We start from the raw sequence: 19,634 nt of genomic DNA, 5'->3' as shown, positions 1-19,634 counted from the left end.
TTTGCGCACTTAACATTGATTTTAATTCTTAAAGTCACCATGACCTTCTTGTTCAGTGTTAGGGTAGCCTTTGAAATGCATTATTTGCTTTATTGCTTTTGTATCAGGGCTTTCAACCAGGGCCGGCACGTACATAAGGCGGCACAAGCGGCCACCTTAGGGTGCACTGGCCTGGGGGGTGCTAGGTTGGAGTGACTGTCTGGAGGTGGGCACATAGCGCTCCCTCTTGCCAGTCACTCTGTGTAGCGTGGCCGAGCGGAGCAGTGTGCACTGCGGTACAGGAACTTCAGCATCCTGTACCCGGATGGACTGAAAGGTACGGGGAGAGAACAGTATGGGACAGGGGAGGGAGGAAAGGGGGGAGAACACTATGGGACAGAGGGGGAGGGGGGAAGAACACTATGGGACAGGGAAGGGGGTGGAAGAAAACTTTGGTAGGAAGAACATGATGCAGGGAAGAACACTATGGAGTAAGGGGTAAAGAACGCTATGGAGAAGGGGGAAAGAAAACTAATGGACAGGGGGAAAGAACACTATGGGACATGTGAAGGGGGAACACTAAGGTACAGAGGAGGGAAGGGAAAAGGAACACTGGGGTAGATGGGACCACTAAAAGAGAGGGGAGAGGAACATTAAGGAGAATGGTGGGGACTTAGAGACAGGTGAGGGTGGGGGAAAGGAACACTAAGTGACATGGAGGGGAAGAGAGAGGAACACAAAGGGACATGGAGGGGAGAGTGGCACACAGGGGGGCCTGAGTGGGAAGAAAGATACACAGAGGGACATGAAGAGGGAGAAAGACACACAGATGGGCCTAGGGGTGAGAAAGATAACAGAGGGGCTGGCATGAAAGCAACACACAGAAGGGCCTGGGGTGGAAATACAAAGGGGCTGGGGTGAAAGAGACACAGTGGGGCTGGAGAAGAGGAAAAAGAGAAACAGGGGGGCTGGGGGGAGATAGATGAACCGGTGGTGAAAGAGAATCACACAACGGAGCTGGTAAGAGTAAAAGACACAAAGGGGCTGGGAGAGAAGGAGACACACAAAGGTGCTGGAGGGAGTAAGACACACAAAAGGGGGTTGTAGGAAATACACAAGGGAGGTGTAAGACACACAATGGGGAAAAATAGGAGATAAGTTATACTAAAGAGAGCATTTTAAAAAGGGGATACGAAACAAAAGGCAGGTTAAGAAGTAGACAGCTGAAGATACTTTTGGGTGGGGGGGGGGGGGGCAAAATCCTCTTTGCCTGTGTACCCAAAAATCCTTGCACTGGTCCTACCTTCACCACTCTTCTTTTACTTCCTTGTTTTAACTGTTAGCATGCCATGGTCACCCCAAATACTTCATTGTCAATCAGCTGAATGCATTTCACTTACTTAAAGCATACTTGATGAGATTCTGTCTGTCATAGTAAAGATATCTATAGTAAATTAGTAGCAGGGACTGAGGACGTTATATATGTAGAAAGATGCAACCTGAACCATGGTCCAATATTTGTTAAGTTACTAAACATTAAAATAAAGACATGTCCTTTGAAAACAGCAATTGTTTTTGTTACACCAAGCAATAAATAAAGACCGCATTTCAACCAAAGACAAAGGCTTGTCGTTAGCTATGTGCTCAGTGTAATAAAAGTAATGCTGGACCATTATTAGGAGGTTTAGTAAGGACATATAGCAAAGTGGCCAGTATAAATGACATCAATCCACAAATAAAAAGTTATATAGGTTATGTGACATCATAGAACACATTAAGAAAACAAATGCTTTTTGTGGGTTTTTTTTGTGTCCTGTGATGTTTTGATGCAAAATATTATGCAAGGTAATTCACTAAACTAGTAACTGATTAGAATTAATAAGGGAATTTAAAAATGTTTGCCCACAATGTGTCAATTCTCTGCCGTTCATACTTTAGTAAATAACTCTGCATGAAAACATACTGGAAATGTTTTTTTTTTAGAAACAGGACCAGGATCTTTGTCTTCTGACCCTAGCACTCCCGACGTATTGTCTGACTTTGTATACATTACTGTAGCTGAGTTACTCTAAGTCTCCTGGGCTACCGTTTTGTTGAAAAAAGGTTGCCTTTCTCCTTGTTATTCATCTGACCTTGGAGTAACTCTAATTTTCTCTATCCCAGATCACAAGTTAACCCTACATTGCTGACATTATACTTTATTCAGCTTTGAGAGCAGCAGAATATAAAATTGGTGTAAAGCAATACCAGGAGTGGCTGTTATCAGTTATGTTTTGATCTATAAATATTCCCTTTGAACTAAGTGACTAATACACTTAGATGTCTTTATAATGCTTTTGTAACCTATTAAATATTATAAATACTTCAGGAGAACATAAAGTGATCAAAAGCCCTAATAAACTCCTTAAAGGGACACTATAGACGCCCAGACCACTTCAGCTCATTGACATGTCAATGATTCCCTTTTATTCCAGAAGTTTGGTCCTTAAGGGGTTAAACATGAGCATGTAATTATTGCAGTTTTTAATAAACTGCAATCATTAGCTGCCTGGGGTAACTCCTTCTCTGGTGGCTGTCTATCAGACAGCCTCTAGAGGAACTTTCTGGTGGTTATGGCGACTTTTGGTCGCCTAAATTATGCTGTACGTCCTCACGCTATGCATGAGGACTTCCAGCATAACCAGAATCCCTATAGGAAAGCAGTGAATAAAGCTTTCCTATGGGGAAATCCTAATGCGAGTGCACCATTGCCGCAGGAGAGGCGTGAAGGCAGACCCGAGCCAGCACTGAAAGTGACAGGGTTTTTTAAGCCCTTCTGTATTATGGGGGGAGGGGCCTTGATGTCGAGTAAATTAGTTTGTTTTCCTGGCACTACAGTTTCCTTTTAAAGAACCACTATAGAAACCCAGACTGCTTCACCTCAATGAAGTGGTCTGGGTGCCAGGTCCATCTAGGGTTAACCCTGCCTGCTGTAAACATAGCAGTTTCAGAGAAACTGCTATGTTTACATTAGGGTTAATCCAGCCTCTAGTGGCTGTCTCATTGGCAGCTGCTAGAGGCGCTTCTCACTGTAATTTTCACAGTGAGAAGACGCCAGCTTCCATAGGAAAGCATTGAGAAATTATTTTCTATGGACTGACTGAATGCGCGCGCGGCTCTTGCCATGCATGCGCATTCAGCCAATGACGTCGGAAGGAGGAGGAGAGTCCCTAGCGCCGAGGGAACCCTGCGCTGGAGAAAGGTAAAATGTTAACCCCTTCCTCCCACTTCAGCCCGGCGGGAGGGGGGCCATGAAGGTTGGGGGGACCTATTAACACTATAGTGCCAGGAAAACAATTTTGTTTTCCTGGCACTATAGTGGTCCTTTAAGGACTAATGGCATAATACATTATAAAAAAAAAATAACCACAGCATCTAAAATCTTTATTTGGGGAACAAAAGTATTTCACTTTCTATCTCAAACCATGAACTTATTAACTGTGAGTTAGTGTAGAAAGAAAAAAACTCTCCTTATTATCTAGATTGGGAATTATCAGTACCAATATAAATATGTCAGTCTGGCTTGTCCTTATTTCATAATGAAGAAAGATTTGGGAAAACAAATCAGACCAACCAAAAGGGCATAGAAATGATCCAGTCATTGTATAGCAAAATATATACATAATATAAAATATGGATTTTCTTTACTCATTTTTTGTTTATCTATTGGTCACTTCTCACCTGAACTGTGCATAAAATCAACATTTGCAGTCCCATAGCCATCAAGCACATTTTTTCCATCAATAATCTCTGTTTTTAAACATGCTTGTCCATTGTGCACTTTTTTTAGTTTGTGATTTGGCTACATTTCGGTTTAGTTTGGGAATTTGCTTGATCACCAAATCGGTCAAAATGCAGTTCGTAACCAAAAAAATCTCCAAGTCTAACTTGTAAGTTCCAAAACAGCAGGACAATTATGGTCTATTATGCGTTGGGAACAAGAATGAAAAGAAGGATAGTGCACCCCAACACCAGTCAAATGAAACTGGATCAGTCTCTGAAAGCAGGAAAGGTTACAGGAACACTGAACAATCTAGATCATGGATTGATTGTAGAAGCATGAAGTAAAGTCCTATGGGAAGACGGACTGAGGGTTAGAGAGAGGAGATATTGGCTGCTGAGACGCATGAGGATGATTGCAAGTCTCAAATGGAAATTTTCATAGATGATAATATTATGAATTATTTTTGGTTAGCTTGAATGCTTTTGCCCACTCTTCATCTGAGAATTCAACTTCAATTTCTTGTTCCCAATTCTTGATATTATTTAATTCCCCTTTATGTTTATGTTCTTTTTATAATTTGATAACATGTTTTTAGATATTTCGCAGTCCTAAATAGGTCTATAAGTATTTTGTTTTGAACTTTCATCTTTTTAAAAGCTATTCCAAAGCTTGTTTTTCAATTTCCATCCATGCTGCTTGATCTGGATTTTCAATTTGAAGCTAAAAGATGCGTGATCATAATTGCATCATGTTTCATGAATACATCTGGAAATGAGACTCCGCCGTCCTTTAGGTTTCGACAAAGATTTTTATAAGAAGTTCTTGATTTTTTTGTGACCCTATACGAATTTCAGGAAAATTTCAGGAAGCTTTTTAGGTATCCTCACTGGAATTGAGCACATTAACCCCTTAAGGACCAAACTTCTGGAATAAAAGGGAATCATGACATGTCACACATGTCATGTGTCCTTAAGGGGTTAAATATTTGAGTTTAGGTATAATGTAATCTTTTATTACACAAATTCGACCCAACCATGATATATACAGTATAATGGTTTCCATTTAAGAGATGAGTAGTTATTCTGAATAATTTTATTCCAGTTAAATCCCAATCTAATTCCCAGGTAATCCAAAGACTCGTCAGACCAATTAAAGTTTTATTTCTCTTTTAAAATGTTTAACTGTGAATCCATTACATTGTAATATATAGCATAAGATTCCAACAATCTGGTATCCTAGTTAATATCTCATTTATAATCAGTCCTTATTTAAATGTGCATGCAATTTATTTTCATTAGCACTACCCTACCTTGCCCATTCTCTTCCAAGCACTCCATGTCTGCACCCTTACCCTTTCAATGCCCTTCCATGTCCAATTCTCATAACACCCAGCCTATGAACTATAAATGACTGTGTTTCTCAAGCTCATTGTGCCCCCTGGGTATATCATATGTGTGAATAGAGCTATAGTCATATTTCTTGTAGAAGAGGTATGGTTACTTCTTCATTCATTTGATGTTCGATATATGTTATAAGTTGCTTCTACCACTCGAAATTCAATCAGCTTAGCTTTTGTCAAACATTCTAAACATTAATGACAAAGTAATGGAATTACTCTATTAATAGAAGCATTTATTGTATTCACATAATATCCTAGATATACTGGAATCCTTGACTTGAAATGTTAATCAATATTGCTGAATGCTTATATGAAGAATAACATATTATGTGATGTTTGATAAGCTTTTTTTGACATATAAATGAGGCAGCATTATGCAGATCACTAATATAGCAGATACAATAGCAGTATTATTATTGCTTCTATTAGCTTTCTGTGATCTAGAATCTAAACTTGCAAGGACTTGGCAATCTGTCCCACAGATTGTTATCACAAAACCCCATTAAGATTCTTTGTTTTTTTATCAGCTTAGTATTTGGTATAGTTTTATGAATTTACACTTTAATCAAAAGACTCAAACATCTTATACCACATACTTATGCATTTATCAATATTAAGATGACATAATAAAACATAATAATATTTAAGGGAATGTGTTGACTAACAGCTCAGAAAAAAAAAGAAAAAAAAAAACAAGCAAAAAAACTCTTCTATTATTATGAACTCCAGTATATGTATCGGGGTACAATTATGTTTCAGATCAAGACACATATAAAATTGCCACATACAACTCAATTACCAAGAAAGAACATAAGGACAACATAAGTATCCCTCCTCAAAAGCATAGTGAATCCAAAATGCTTCCAAACAAATTACCTTCAAATGTAATAAAACCAGTGTCACATCCAGAAAATAGTAATATAATAACAAAAAGTAAATCTGTGGTTTCCAACTTAAAATATGATGTATGAGAACCAGTAGGCTAACTGCCAGTGATGTTATGTTAAGTTAATGTAACTGGCTTCCTGTGACCTAACATTGTGTAACGTACGAAGAGACTTTGACATTACGTTAGCTTTGCTAGCTGATGGCAGTTGTAAAATTGGTGAAAATGTGCATTGTAGAACACAGCAAATGAACAGATTGTGACTTTGCTGTCTTAACAGGATAAAAGTACTGGTTGAATCAAACCATGTTTGAAAATAAATAATTATATAATACAGGGTAAACAGAGACAAAAAAAGCAGTGATTTTTATTACATGTCAAGAATACCAGGGTTGTCCTTTGGTGGGAGCAGGCAGCCTTCCAAGCCCTGTGCTTTTGGAACCCCCCCACACCGTGCCTCCCTAAGTCCTCCCTCAGCCTTGCCTCCTTGAATTCCCTCCCCCTTCAGCAAGTTAATCAAACATTCAACTTAGAAAATGTTTCAGAGGCCAGGTGTGAGCAATGGCCCTTTACAGACAGGCAAGATCCCAGTGAGTAGTTGCATCAATAGCACATCCACCTATAGCATAACCAACCCCTCCTTATCGCAAATGTAGACCTTCTCCCAAATGTAGACCTGCATTATTCAATGCTTTCATGCATTCCTACGCTCTGCATTAAGGACGTCCAGCGTCAGATAACGGACCAAAAGTCAGTTTCAATTCTGGAAGTCCCTCTAGTGGCTGTCTGGTAGACAGCCACTAGAGGAGGAGTTAACCCTCAGAGGTAATTATTGCAGTTTATAGAAAAAAATAATTCCCACTGCATTGTTAAGGGTAATGAGAGTTTGCACCCAGACCACTTCAATGAGATGAAGGGGTATGGGTGCCTACAGTGTCCCTTTAAATGTTCAGGACAGTCATCAGTGCTTTATACTGCTCATCTTGCCGCGTGTTACTTTTATGGTTGCTCAGTATATTCCACAACTTGATTGAGCTGTAATGACTAAGCCGGTGCATCACTCACCTTTGCTCAAGTCATCCTCAGAGTCCACAAAAAAGCAGCAACACCGTGACAGCGCAGTGTGCAATTCTTATCCCTTGTAAATATGTTTACATTAAAACTCTCATTGTACACAGCAATAGAAGAAATGCTTGCAAATCAGTCAGACATTTAGACTTTTCAATATTTTTCATAAGCTAACAAATATAGTGCAATATCTTTATCTATAGTGCGATAAATGTTATTTACTAAAGTTTACTAAAGTTTCAAAGCCTTTTCTGAATTTTAAATTGACTTAATGTTTTTACTAATACAAAAAAAATAAAACATTTTAATCTCCATCTGCTTTTCCACAGGTAGATCTTATATGTTAAATTTTTATTTTATTTTTTTATTTCTCGTTACATTAATCTATAACTTGATGGCGCCCATGGATTGTATCAATTAAACATTGTTTTCTTGTGGATGGACCTAGTCTTGACAAAAACCATAAACGGTCAAAATATTACCAGGTTATTTATGGTAGCCAGCCATTATAAAAGAGGCAATTTAAAATCCAGAAAAAGCTACTGACTTGTCTTTAAACTGTTGGGAATCAATGGCTGAGATCGCTTACCAGTACTTGCCAGTACAACCTATCTGCTCAACCATTCGATTTAAATCATTGTAAGCTATTGATTACTATATTGCATCATTATCCTGCTTACCATTTTATAGCCACTAATGATTATATGTTTTATTCTAGAGAGAACTGTGTTTTGATCCATTTCCAGAATGATGTTCATCCAACCATTATTAGGATAAGGAATCACTTTAAATGTAAGTCAATATATATGCATGAACATTGTAATGGTTTTTGTATCAGTTGATTTATTATACTCTTTTACATATCCCACGATAAAATGTTTAGTCGTGGTCACACGTCAAACACAATCTTATTATATTAAATAAAAAAGAAAGAGACAGCGCTAGATAACTATTAGGCAGCAACCTTAAAAAAGGGGATCCCTCAAACCCTTTGAAACAAGATAAATAAAAACAATAAAAAAGGCTGTGCACACGAAATAAAGTCCAATTAAAAGTAAAGAAAGTCCAACTGTTTTTTCTTACAAGTGTCCTTTGATAGATGAGGTCTTCTACTATTGTAGTGGTTCCACTTATTATGAAAGATAAAAAGAGAAAGAGAGACGGCCAATGGTGTAGTATGTAAAATTCAAATAAATACGTAAAAAATAATAGTATAAAACTCACATTTACCAGAGCTAATGTCCAGCTCTGGAATGAAGCGCGTACAGCGGTTTAATCCCCGCTTATGGGATATAAAGCAGGTTCCTCTCCGTGAATGGTGTCCAATTCTCGGGATAAAAGAAAACAGCCAATAGTGCTCACTGTATGGCAATATTGATAAAATAATAAAAGAATGTACTTACAAAGCGAGAGCAGACCCACTGCTCTATGATGACAGCTTGGGTGGATTGATCCCCACCTAAGGATTTCTTTTAAGTACAGGAAACTTCCAGGAATTTTCAAGGTTTCTTATAAAACCAATAAAAAATAAATAAAATAACAATAAAAAGCCAGGGTAAAAAAGAAATGTTATGTGTCTATAAAAAAGATAATTGGCACAAGCAAATGACCAAAAATACTTTAATATATAAAAAACACAATTTTTAAATATCCATAACGCGTTTCGTCACAAAAGGACTTTTTCAAATGGAATAACATCCAAAAGGACTTTTTCAAATGGAATAACATCCATTTTTCAAATGGAATAAATATCCATAACGCGTTTCGTCACAAAAGGACTTTTTCAAATGGAATAACATCCAAAAGGACTTTTTCAAATGGAATAACATCCATTTTTCAAATGGAATAAATATCCATAACGCGTTTCGTCACAAAAGGACTTTTTCAAATGGAATAACATGTTATTCCATTTGAAAAACGAATAAGGTGCGCTGTACCTTTAAAAATATATAAATAATTAGTGCATAAATAGTTTAAAGTGCAAGTGCAATGTGCAACACGTGAGGGTACCTTCAATAAGGATAAAACACACTTACAAATAGCAGCTGGAACATATAATTCAGTATGCCCTCAGGGTAATATATAAAACAAACACAGAAAGAAAAAATCATAGGGTAATATGCAATACCAGAGATAAAAGACTAGGATATATAGGAGTAACACTCACAATGGTAGAGCAGTGAAAGTCTGCTCTAACTTGAATGGCATGAGTCCTCTTTTCTCAGGACTCAGAGACCTTTAGGATCCATACAGCAGCAGATTCAACCTTTTAAAATAGGTTTATTGATAGACGTATGTATAAATAAAAATTAAAAGTGATATGCCTCTTACAGCCCGTACAGGAGATGTCCCCAAAATTAAAAGCAGTCTCAGGAAACACAGTCCACACTTGCCGGTTTTCCTGCTCGATCGCCGCATACACAATACTTGAAACACAGGAAACACAGTCCACACTTGCCGGTTTTCCTGCTCGATCGCCGCACACACAATACAAGTATTGTGTATGCGGCGATCGAGCAGGAAAACCGGCAAGTGTGGACTGTGTTTCCTGAGACTGCTTTTAATTTTGGGGACATCTCCTGTACGGGCTGTAAGAGGCATATCACTTTTAATTTTTATTTATACATATGTCTATCAATAAACCTATTTTAAAAGGTTGAATCTGCTGCTGTATGGATCCTAAAGGTCTCTGAGTCCTGAGAAAAGAGGACTCATGCCATTCAAGTTAGAGCAGACTTTCACTGCTCTACCATTGTGAGTGTTACTCCTATATATCCTAGTCTTTTATCTCTGGTATTGCATATTACCCTATGATTTTTTCTTTCTGTGTTTGTTTTATATATTACCCTGAGGGCATACTGAATTATATGTTCCAGCTGCTATTTGTAAGTGTGTTTTATCCTTATTGAAGGTACCCTCACGTGTTGCACATTGCACTTGCACTTTAAACTATTTATGCACTAATTATTTATATATTTTTAAAGGTACAGCGCACCTTATTCGTTTTTCTATTGTATGTTCAGTGATTTTGAGCTATTTTTCACTTTGAGGTGCAGCTTTTTAGTTATACATAGTGTTTCACTGATTTGAAAGTAGTCATATTATTACTTATATCACTTAGCGCCTTTTTTTTGCTTGTATATATATATTATTTATGTTATTCCATTTGAAAAAGTCCTTTTGTGACGAAATGCGTTATGGATATTTAAAAATTGTGTTTTTTATATATTAAAGTATTTTAGTCATTTGCTTGTGCCAATTATCTTTTTTATAGACACATAACCTTTCTTTTTTACCCTGGCTTTTTATTGTTATTTTATTTATTTTTTATTGGTTTTATAAGAAACCTTGAAAATTCCTGGAAGTTTCCTGTACTTAAAAGAAATCCTTAGGTGGGGATCAATCCACCCAAGCTGTCATCATAGAGCAGTGGGTCTGCTCTCGCTTTGTAAGTACATTCTTTTATTATTTTATCAATATTGCCATACAGTGAGCACTATTGGCTGTTTTCTTTTATCCCGAGAATTGGACACCATTCACGGAGAGGAACCTGCTTTATATCCCATAAGCGGGGATTAAACCGCTGTACGCGCTTCATTCCAGAGCTGGACATTAGCTCTGGTAAATGTGAGTTTTATACTATTATTTTTTACGTCTATATTTGAATTTTACATACTACACCATTGGCCGTCTCTCTTTCTCTTTTTATCTTTCATAATAAGTGGAACCACTACAATAGTAGAAGACCTCATCTATCAAAGGACACTTGTAAGAAAAAAACAGTTGGACTTTCTTTACTTTTAATTGGACTTTATTTCGTGTGCGCAGCCTTTTTTATTGTTTTTAACAATCTTATTATATATATATATTTTCTTATTACTATATTTTTAATTCCTATAAACTTGATACATTATAATATTCTACAACTTCACATTTAAAGGTTTTGTTTTTTTAAATTATAACTTTGTTACAGATTTATGTATGTTTGTTATATATAATTATTTGTCCAGAATTGGAATGGATTGGATAAAAGGCAGTGCTATATGTATGATATTACTAATGTTTGACAATATGATGATCCTTTTTAGCACTTACCAGCTTTGATTTTGATGGAGAGAATGTCATTGTTGAGTTGAAACTTGAATTCGTCTAATGTTTGTTTCAAGCTGAATTTGTACAAATTGAATGTTTGCTTGAAATCTACATATTCCTCTTTGATGTTTTATAATATACAATGTGTTGTAAATTGTAATTGTGTGATGATATTATAATTGTGTGACAGTTTAAATTGTATATGATATTCACTGGCCTTAGGGCCAGTCTGAACATAACAGCAACTTAGACTGGCTATACCCAGGGCATCGAGTTGTAGTTGTCACTTTGTCAGACTGAACCAGTTAATTCCAAATTAGGGAAGTACTTCAAGCATAGACATGCTCTATGAGCACTCATTGACATAATGTTATATCAACAACACACTTGAAACAAATTCGCATCAGATGACATATTTTGACCCACAAAGACAAGCACATCAAACCCTGTGTCACTGTATACAGTGAACGGATTGGTAGAATGCGTTGACATCCTCTACAAACATGAACTATTTGAAAAAATAGCAAAAATTGTCAGCAAGCAAGAGAAAGACACAGACAGGATATGTAAGGAAGGGGAAGCTATGTGACTATTTTAAAGAATGGGAGCAAACAGAATGAAAACCGACATGAAAGGCTTGAAGAAACTAGGGGGCTGCTACAGTATAGAAGTAGGGCAAAGAAAGTGAGGAGAAAAGTTGACATGTACGGATAGGTTAGAGATAGCGGCTGACAAGAATGGTAGGGCCATACAGAAGGGGATCATGAAGGACTAAGGTCATAAGAGATGAAACTGATATGATACTAGGAAGAAGACTTGATATGGGAGATTGAGAGAAGAACAACTTATATGAAGAGGGGGGACATGGGTATGCTAAGACAAAGGGGAAAGGGAGGGACAAAAACATGGAGAGAGGGGAGTGCTGAGCTTGAGAATGTCAATATGTATTTTATAGTATCTATATGTCATTAATAACTATGTTATTTTTCATGTGGATTCTGTATTTACACTGATGGCAACTATGCTGTAATGTATAAACCTTGTGTCTATAAACTCATATTAGCTATGTCGTAAGACACAGTGAGGCAACCTTTGGCACTTCACTCCAGGACTAAGTCTCTCATAATGCTGTTGCAACCATAATGCTGCCAAAACATTATAGGAGATGTAGTTGTAAGATATACTTGTATACTTAGCTGTACAGTAATATCGGAGGCAATAAAATGATTGCAATAAAATAAGCTGTAATTATTGTATCTTTTAAAAAGCAACATGCACAAAGAGGCTACATAAGGACTTATTATAAGGACTGTCTGACAGCATGTCAGTCACACTTGGGTCTGTTAACCTTATATTCAACTTCTCTTTGTCTATCTTTTTGCTCCAACGTGAATATTTTTCAAGTCATATAGTATTTTTTCACAGAGCTGATAGTCAGTTTATGGTATTCTAGCATTTGATTTAAATTCTGATTTACGCTTATCCCAGGAGTGTGACATTGTAAATGTATTGCAAAATTGCCTTCACTTTAAATACACTGCAAAACTTACCCTTCAAGTCAGTAATGTCAGACTGAGATATAGCCATTGCAACTATTTCTGCTCTCATTTGTGTAAATGGAGAATAGTTTAGCCAATGTGCCAAGGTGCCGGTGTAAATGATGTAATAATTTACATACAGTGTCAGCTGAAAAAACAGCTGAAAAAATATGAAGAACAGAAATAGGAATCAAACACTGTGGAAATGTCATATCAGGAATCATTTTGATAAGAAAGTTACATTATAAGACTGGGTGTGAGTGTGGAGGGTGTTGTAATGCATGAGTTACGTTTGTGTGATGGGTGATATCTGACAAGGGCAAGAACTATACCTGACATTAATATTCATTATTAAGTTGTCTTGATGTGTGAGTTTTTCTGTGAGGCTATGTAAATGTATGCCAAGACTGCTTAAAACACCAAGGTTCACAAATTATACAAATAGTGTCAGAAACAGCATATATTAGACAAGTGTTCTGTTTTTAATTCAAAAATCTTAGCACACACAGAGTTTGAAAGATAAACATCTACATAGTATTTTTTTTTTTTTTAAATATTGTGTAAATAAAAGCATGGATTATTTAATGCAATAATAACTAGACTTGAGCTTTTGGTTTCGGACAAATTGAGATTAGTCCAAATTTGGGCTGATTATGTGTTCGGCCGAATTCCGTATCTTGCCGAAGCTCCATAAAGACGTAGAGTAAACCAGTGGCAATATCTGAATATGTTCATTTGCTTCGAGATTTTGAGTTTTCCACCTTTGGTGTCTAAAAAACAGATGTTTGATGGGAAAAAAATGCTTGAGGGCAATGCATTGACTTGGCTCTCCACATGCATTTTTAACGTGCTTCTGGGCTTGAACATTGAGTTTATGTTACAGTTTAAACACATTCGTCTATTTGTATGTGTGCATGTATATGTGTGTGTACATGCGTGTATAAATGTCCAACTGTTCACAGAATTAGGTATTTGTTATTTATTCAGATGCCACCAATAATTGGAATTATCAAAAGAAAGAAGCAGAAGAAGATGATGTTTTATTTTTCTTTAGCAAACTCCCTCAGATGCAGTGTAGAATCACTGCACTATAAAATAACAATTTCCTCTTGGTTTTAAAATTGAGTAAATGCACTTTGTGAATAGAACTAATTCAAATATACCTACGTTTCACATGTACCAAGTTACTCTGAAATACGAGATGCATGCAAACACTAAAAATTAATAGCAACTCCCAGGAGACAGGAGTCGTTTCCCCTCCTAACCCTTTACTTGGTTCATCCAGTTTTCCCTCCGCCTTCCCCTTTATCTTTTTTTTTTCGAATTCTTCTTTACCGCTTCCTTAATTTTCTTCCTTACTTGTCTTGCTTGTCTCTTTCACTCCATTCTCTTCTACTTTCTTTCTTCATCTCTCTAGTTCTGAGAAATAAAAATGGACGTGTTTTTCGTTATTTTTGATTGTAAAAAAAGTCTACTTAAATACCGCTCACTTTTATGTTCATCTGCTCTTATGGTTTGCGTGAAATTGTTATCCAGTTACTTGCTGTTATTTTTTTTGTTGTTGGTCATTTCAATAAAGACTCAACTGAAAAATAACTATATGAAACTACATGGTAGTAGATATTAAACTGCATGGTAGCAGTACTGTAACACCTTTTTTTCTTTTTATACTCTAAAGTGATAAATTATTTTACTAAAGATTGCATTGTGATAATAAACACACTGTTCCCTAAAACACTCGTCAAGGCTGAGTCAATAGACTTCAGTTCCTCTAGATTCTAAATGCATTGTGATAAGGAACAGGAATCTTTGAGATGTTCTATGAAATAAATTATATGCCTCTGAAAGGGCACTCTAAGCATCAAAACAACATTGGCTTAATTAAGTATTTTTGTTGTATTGACCATACCCTACAGTGTCATTGCTTAATTGTATGCTATTAAACTGTTAAATCACTTTGTTTATGCAGCCCAGACCTATCTCTTGACTGTGTCTCACACAGCCTCCATTAAACAAGTACCACTTTCAAACCAATGATACAGCACACTGTGTTTACTTTAGGAGTTCATATCTCTTGCACTATTGATTGAACTTCAATCACACACAAGAGTTTGCAGGCTCTAGCAGGCAATTTGTAGTTAAAGAGATAACGAGCTTCTATTAGACAATCAAATCGGAAAATGCAGATTTCATTGGAAAGAATATGCAATAATTTATTACATATACTATTCATTCATACAACCCTCTTATTTAATTATTTTTCATTGATTATTTGCATAATAGTTACATATATATTCCTTAACAGATAATAGTTATTATATGTCGATCATCAAAAGGGAAATTTAAAAAAAGCCATACATATCCTTCTGAACTGTTTTGCATTGTAGATGAAGAATGTATACAATGTGGTAATGGCTATGCTGGGAGGGTAATAAGTAGGATGAGATGGTAGTGGCAATACCTCCTTAGTGTTCTGGATCCATTGGGACAGCCACAATTCTGGAATCTTGTTCTTCTGCAAAGGTTTTTTTCATCTAGGGAAAACATATGCATGATCTATTCTATATACAAAAATGGCTTCATTACGCTAAAGTTGTTTTGGTGACTATAGTTTCCCTTTATATTTTCCTACTCATTGATTTGACCAAAAAACACATTCAAACGTTTCAGGACACTCCTTTGTGAAAAGCTTCACTTTTCTATTTAATATGTTGTTGAGATTTTTCATTATGCAAAGTGAATAGTTTAAATATTGTGCAGCTGAATGTAGCAGAAACTTTAAATGTTCTTATTCATTTGTGCTATTGTTACTTATTATTACATTTTGCTTTTTCAGACAAGCTCTTGTGCCAGTTTGGATACGAGTACAATCAGGCTATTAGCAAAGTAGCCTAAGTGTACAAGATACAAAATTAAATTGAACTCTCAAAAGAAAATAAGAGGTCTTTCTTGTACTGTTTGACCCTAACAATAGGATTGTATTTTAGAAAAATAGAACAAATTAATTGATGCAGTTCAGCAACTACCGCTGATGTGGCTGCATAACAGTGTCTGTATTTTTCAGATCAGTGGGTTACAAGTTATCTTATCTGTCATCGCAATTGATGGTTACAGTTCTTCTGGCTTTGTTGTTCCAGAAATGTTTTAAACTAGAAGACTGACGGATGTACTGCGCGAACCGCAGTATTTTAGCACATTTATTGATCATTGTAATATATTCTGGATAGTAGATTTCACATATAAAAACGAGAAATTAAGTCATTGACCTAGAAGAAAAATATTTGAATGTGGTCTTTCATAAATCTCATTCTTGTGAATATGCTTGAATTAGAAAATATGTTGGGTGTATGAGATTTAAAATTCTCACTTTTCTCCAATAAGGAAATATCTTTGTACAATGACCTATGCTGACTTGCAGAGAGAAAATAAACACAGTAGCTTGGAGTGATATGGAAAGTTCACAGATATCTAATACACAGTTCAAACACTGTAAAGTGCACAAATGAATAAAAGGATCACACTTGGAAGGTTTGCTTAAAGGGGAACCATCAATTTTCTTGAAATGACACCTTTAAAAAACAAACAAACAAAAAAACACTTTTCAAGTGATGCTTTGTTTTCTTTCAAAAGTATATTTTATAGTTGTGAAGTGACATCAGAATTTGGTTCAGTCTAGGTACAGTCACTGGCAGTTGTAGAGGAAAAACAAACATTATTCCAGTTTTTCAATTTCTTCTTATTTCTTTTGAAATAATGTTTATTTCACAAAATACATAAAAAAACAACAAGAACACAAGTTCCTTCAATTTCTTACTATTTTCGATGAGAGAAAATGACATAACAATTATTGACAGCTGGACGCATTCAGGCCCATAATAGAGCTGTGTTGGTTTCTATATGAAGTTTTATTTTTTTTATACCTAACAAACATGTATATATAAGGAATATGTAAACATAGTATTAAAATCCTGGAAAGTGACAATACCCCTTTAAAAGGTGATAAAGATTCCAATTTCCCCCAAAAGTTGGGGGCAATCTATATAATTACTCATAGTGGTTTATTGACTAAATAAACTTGACTTGCACTGGCTTTGCAGATAACGTGCCAAATGGCGGCAGAAATAGCTATGTTTAGAAAAATCTCACAATCAGTCATTAAATTAAGTCATTCACAAAGTTAGCTACTGCAGAGAACTTATACTGCCACGTTTAATTCAAGTCAACAACTAAATAAAGTCAAAGCCTGTTAGCTACACTGAGAAGTCAGTGTACACTGACTGTTAATACTACCATATGCGTGGCACTATATTTTATAAAAATACTTGGGGACCAGTGGAAGATTTCTTCATTAACTTGATTAACCTAATCTGATATCCTAGCAGGCTAGAACATCAGGGTAAGGACTTGTTTCTCAATAATTTTAACAGCTACTAATCATGTTAAAATGGGCCATTGGACTGGGTTCCTCCTGGTAAATGGGTAGTCAAAAGACTACTGATCTTTTTTTGTGGGGCTTCCATGTGACACAACATCATGTTGAAAAAAACATGTTGGAAAAACTCTCCAGCCTGGTCCTTTTGGTTTAACTTTTTAATTTGGACGATTATTTAGCCAGAATCCTTGTTTCACATGTGACCTCCACAAAGATTCTCAGTAGGACACACAACCGAATCAGTTCCTAAAATGAATAATTTTGAATGAGGATTTCATCATTAGTTGTGTTTGTGTCCATGACATTGCATGTGTTTTAAATACAAACTAAAGAAAGGGAATCATTTTCTAATGTTGCTTTAGTCACTGAGTGCCAAAACGAATGCATATGGGCTAACTAATAACTATTAATGTGTGCATAGTTACAATAACATTATCTTTGCAAGATTGGAAAGAGCTAAGAAGCTTAATCCTATGTGAACAACGAGAGTTATAATTACAAAGAGACGTTGGTTATAAGTTTATGGTTTTCATCTAAAAATGACTGAGTATATAGAAACTAATATCTCCACCAGAAAGGCACATTTGATAATATGTGTAGAGAACCATAATACATTCAGGTAATAGCAGAATGCTCCCGGTAGGCATTCATGAATGATATGATATATATTTTTCCAAAGTAGAATAACTGAATTTCTTAATTATTATACTCCATTATTATATCCCACAGAGAATGCATTGTCTTCTTTAAATTTCCAATATGTAACAATTTATTAATTTAATTATTAATATGTTTACAGTTTGTAATCGATTAACAGCAATAAATCTGAATTTACCCTATTTTCTGCTGTCCTTGTAATACGACTCAATAGGTCAAAATCATAATGTTTTTTAAGCGCCGGCACACAGTTATCGGATTCATTCACAAATCCTTGTAATTTCCCAGAATGGTTCACTGTGCAGCTGTGATAATAACAGAGCTATGCACTGAAGATGTCTCATTTAGATCTGCTGTTGAGCCGTTTACCAGATGGAGCATTTACAGAGCTCAAATAAAGCGCAAAATGATCAGTTGATGCTTCTATTTGGTGGCATTCTCTCGGGGTCCAGAGGGGCCAAGATCTAATGGCTATATTGTCTTGTACAATGTGTTTTTTTAGAGGGATTATGCCACGTCTCATCCCCTATTTACAGTACCTCTGTCACAACTAGATTTTGCATATTTTATATTCCCTTATTGCTTCACATTAAAGAAGCATGCTGTATTATAAAAAAAATAAATGTAAAGAAGTTTTAACTTCCTAAACTTTTGCAGGCTGATGAATTCTTCTCACATCTTTGATCTTCTTGTTCTTTAAAACTCTTTGCACCATAGCTAAATTGCTATATTCACACATTTCAACATTGTGCTCAGCACTTGATCACAAAAGGTCAAACATGAAAGATGTAGCTGTCATAAAACTGGACAAATTCTCCAAGCTTGGATATTTGCTTTACATTTTGCAATTCCCTTGCCACAGTTTTATAATTCAATGTTTAGTGAATAAGCCCTATTGAATTAAAGCTTAAAATGCATTATGGCTCTATAGGTATGTACTGCACAACTGTAGGTGAACAGCACAGTGATAACAGTCAGACATATCAAAGGTGAGTAAAAGTACATCACATATAATTATCATCTACAGATTTGCTAGTCTCCTGACTATCATAAACTACTGGGTTTAAAGGGACACTTTAGTCACCAAGACAACTTTAGCTTAATGAAGCAGTGTTGGTCTATAGATCATGTCCCTGCAGTCTCACTGTTCAATTCTCTGCCATTTAGGGGCTTAATCACTCTTTATGCAGCCCTGGCCACACCTACCTGAATGTGACTTACACAGACTTTCTAAACACTTCCTGTAAAGAGTAATCTAATGTTTACATTTCCTTTATTGCAAACACGGTTTAATTTAGAATTTCTTATCTTCTGCTCAAGTTCAATTTACAGAGCAGGATATACCAACTGCTTAAGTAAGTTGACATCTGATTGAAAATGAAACCATTTTGTTTACATTTAGGCTGTGTGAGTCACAGCCAGGAGAGGTGTAACTATGGGTTTATAAACAGAAATAGAAGTGATTTAACTCCTAAATGGCAGAGAATTGAACAGTAAGACTGCAGGGGCATGATCTATACACTATACTGCTTCATTAAACTAAAGTTGCTTTGGTGACTATAGTGTCCCTTTAAAAACCCCACATACATATATTAAGCTACATTACGTGTGTAAAAGGTACAATTAATGCACAGCACTACTATATCACCATTGACAAATAAATAAAAACAATATAAAAGTTCAATAATAACCGGATATTATTGAACTTTTATATTGTTTTTATTTATTTGTTTGAATCCTGCAATTCTTCTATTAACTCTGGACCTCCACTGTGGATACTACACTACCACCACCAGGAGTTCCATATGTATATGGAGAGA

The 19,634-nt window shown here is 35.9% G+C and overlaps 1 protein-coding gene across 2 annotated transcripts in view; it reads left to right on the top strand.

Annotated features, from left to right (window-relative positions):
- The window catches only part of DLGAP1 (DLG associated protein 1), a 614,261-nt gene that overhangs the window by 83,045 nt on the left and 511,582 nt on the right, over positions 1–19,634 (top strand). For both annotated transcript variants that reach the window (XM_063451516.1, XM_063451517.1), the window contains exon 2: positions 7,814–7,887. The gene's annotated coding sequence lies outside the window, so the exon portion shown is untranslated. The remainder of the gene's footprint in view (positions 1–7,813; positions 7,888–19,634) is intronic.

This window comes from Pelobates fuscus, chromosome 4 (assembly GCF_036172605.1).
Source record: "Pelobates fuscus isolate aPelFus1 chromosome 4, aPelFus1.pri, whole genome shotgun sequence".
Taxonomy (NCBI): Eukaryota; Metazoa; Chordata; class Amphibia; order Anura; family Pelobatidae; genus Pelobates; species Pelobates fuscus.
The sequence above is the reverse complement of the archived record's forward strand: the minus strand, read 5'-3'. Positions and strand labels throughout refer to the sequence as shown.